The following is a 3,371-nucleotide window of genomic DNA, read 5'->3' as shown; positions in this document are numbered from 1 at the left end:
GTCTTATAGGGCCCTAATCAGTAGTAGTGTACTAGATGGTCTTATAGGGCTCTGATCAGTAGTAGTGTACTGATGGTCTTATAGGGCCCTGATCAGTATAGTGTACTAGATGGTCTTATAGGGCCCTGATCAGTAGTAGTGTAACTGATGGTCTTATAGGGCCCTGATCAGTAGTAGTGTACTAGATGGTCTTATAGGGCCCTGATCAGTAGTAGTGTACTAGATGGTCTTATAGGGCCCCTGATCATATAGTAGTGTACTAGATGGTCTTATAGGTGAGGGCCCTGATCAGTAGTAGTGTAACTAGAATGGTCTTATAGGGCCCTGATCAGTAGTAGTGTACTAATGTCTTATAGGGCCCTACTCAGTAGTAGTGTACTAGATGGTCTTATAGGGCCTGATCAGTAGTAGTTGTACTAGATGGTCTTATAGGGCCCTAATCAGTAGTAAGTGTACTAGATGGTCTTATAGGGCCCTGATCAGTAGTAGTGTACTAGATGGTCTTATAGGGCCCTGATCAGTAGTAGTGTACTAGATGGTCTTTATAGGGCCCTGATCAGTAGTAGTGTACTAGATGGTCTTATAGGGCCCTGATCGAGTAGTAGTGTACTAGATGGTCTTATAGGGCCCTGATCAGTAGTAGTGTACTAGATGGTCTTATAGGGCTCTGATCAGTAGTAGTGTACTAGATGGTCTTATAGGGCCCTAATCAGTAGTAGTGTAGAAGGTCTTATAGGGCCCTGATCAGTAGTAGTGTACTAGATGGTCTTATAGGGCCCTGATCAGTAGTAGTGTACTAGATGGTCTTATAGGGCCCTAATCAGTAGTAGTGTACTAGATGGTCTTATAGGGCTCTGATCAGTAGTAGTGTACTAGATGGTCTTATAGGGCCCTGATCAGTAGTAGTGTACTAGATGGTCTTATAGGGCTCTGATCAGTAGTAGTGTACTAGATGGTCTTATAGGGCTCTGTCAGTAGTAGTGTACTAGATGGTCTTATAGGGCCTGATCAGTAGTAGTGTAAGATGGTCTTATAGGGCCCTGATCAGTAGTAGTGTACTAGATGGTCTTATAGGCCCTGATCAGTAGTAGTGTACTAGATGTCTTATAGGGCCTGATCAGTAGTAGTGTACTAGTGGTCTTATAGGGCCCTGATCAGTAGTAGTGTACTAGATGGTCTTATAGGGCTCTGATCAGTAGTAGTGTTACTAGATGGTCTTATAGGGCCCTAATCAGTAGTAGTGTAGATGGTCTTATAGGGCCCTGATCAGTAGTAGTTGTACTAGATGGTCTTATAGGGCCCTGATCAGTAGTAGTGTACTAGATGGTCTTATAGGGCCCTAATCAGTAGTAGTGTACTAGATGGTCTTATAGGGCTCTGATCAGTAGTATTGTACTAGATGGTCTTTAGGGCTCTGATCAGTATTATGTACTAGATGGTCTTATAGGGCCCTGATCAGTAGTAGTGTACTAGATGGTCTTATAGGGCCTCTGATCAGTAGTAGTGTAACTAGTGGTCTTATAGGGCTCTGATCAGTAGTAGTGTACTAGATGGTCTTATAGGGCTCTGATCAGTAGTAGTGTACTAGATGGTCTTATAGGGCTCTGATCAGTAGTAGTGTACTAGATGGTCTTATAGGGCTCTGATCAGTAGTAGTGTACTAGATGGTCTTATAGGGCCCTGATCAGTAGTAGTGTACTAGATGGTCTTATAGGGCCCTGATCAGTAGTAGTGTACTAGATGGCTTATGGGCCCTGTCAGTAGTAGTGTACTAGATGGTCTTATAGGGCCTGATCAGTAGTAGTGTACTAGATGGTCTTATAGGGCCCTGATCAGTAGTAGTGTACTAGATGGTCTTATAGGGCCCTGATCAGTAGAGTTGTACTAGATGGTCTTATAGGGCCCTGATCAGTAGTAGTGTACTAGATGGTCTTATAGGCCCTAATCAGTAGTAGTGTACTAGATGGTCTTATAGGGCCCTGATCAGTAGTAGTGTACTAGATGGTCTTATAGGGCCTATCATATAGTGTACTAATGTCTTATAGGGCCCTATCAGTAGTAGGTGTACTAGATGGTCTTATAGGGCCCTGATCAGTAGTAGTGTACTAGATGGTCTTATAGGGCTCTGATCAGTAGTAGTGTACTAGATGGTCTTATAGGGCCCTGATCAGTAGTAGTGTACTAGATGGTCTTATAGGGCCCTGATCAGTAGTAGTGTCATAGATGGTCTTATAGGGCTCTGATCAGTTAGTAGTTGTACTAGATGGTCTTATAGGGCCCTGATCAGTAGTAGTGTACTAGATGGTCTTATAGGGCCCTAATCAGTAGTAGTGTACTAGATGGTCTTATAGGGCCCTAATCAGTAGTAGTGTACTGATGGTCTTATAGGGCTCTGATCAGTAGTAGTGTACAGATGGTCTTATAGGGCTCTGATCAGTAGTGTTGTTCTAGATGGTCTTATAGGGCCCTGATCAGTAGTAGTGTACTAGATGGTCTTATAGGGCCCTGATCAGTAGTAGTGTACTGATGGTCTTATAGGGCTCTGATCATAGTAGTGTAGATGGTCTTATAGGGCCCTGATCAGTAGTAGTGTTACTAGATGGTCTTATAGGCTCTGATCAGTAGTAGTGTACTAGATGGTCTTATAGGGCTCTGATCAGTAGTATGTACGAATGGTCTTATAGGGCCCTGATCAGTAGTAGTGTATAGATGGTCTTATAGGGCCCTGATCAGTAGTAGTGTACTAGATGGTCTTATAGGGCCCTAATCAGTAGTAGTGTACTAGATGGTCTTATAGGGCCCTGATCAGTAGTAGTGTACTAGATGGTCTTATAGGGCCCTGATCAGTAGTAGTGTACAGATGGTCTTATAGGGCCCTAATCAGTAGTAGTGTACTGATGGTCTTATAGGGCTCTGATCAGTAGTAGTGTAGATGGTCTTATAGGGCTCTGATCAGTAGTAGTGTACTAGATGTCTTATAGGGCTCTGATCAGTAGTAGTGTACTAGATGGTCTTATAGGGCCCTGATCAGTAGTAGTGTACTGATGGTCTTATAGGGCCCTGATCAGTAGTAGTGTACTAGATGGTCTTATAGGGCTCTGATCAGTAGTAGTGTACTAGATGGTCTTATAGGGCCCTAATCAGTAGTAGTGTACTGATGGTCTTATAGGGCCCTGATCAGTAGTAGTGTACTAGATGGTCTTATAGGGCCCTAATCAGTAGTATGTAAGTGTGATGGGTCTTATAGGGCCCTGATCAGTAGTAGTGTACTAGATGGTCTTATAGGGCTCTGATCAGTAGTAGTTAGAATGTTCTTATGCGGGGCTCTGATCAGTAGTAGTGTACTAGATGGTCTTATAGGGCGCTGATCC

This window comes from Salvelinus namaycush, chromosome 2 (genome assembly GCF_016432855.1).
Source record: "Salvelinus namaycush isolate Seneca chromosome 2, SaNama_1.0, whole genome shotgun sequence".
Lineage (NCBI taxonomy): Eukaryota > Metazoa > Chordata > Actinopteri > Salmoniformes > Salmonidae > Salvelinus > Salvelinus namaycush.
The sequence above is the reverse complement of the archived record's forward strand: the minus strand, read 5'-3'. Positions refer to the sequence as shown.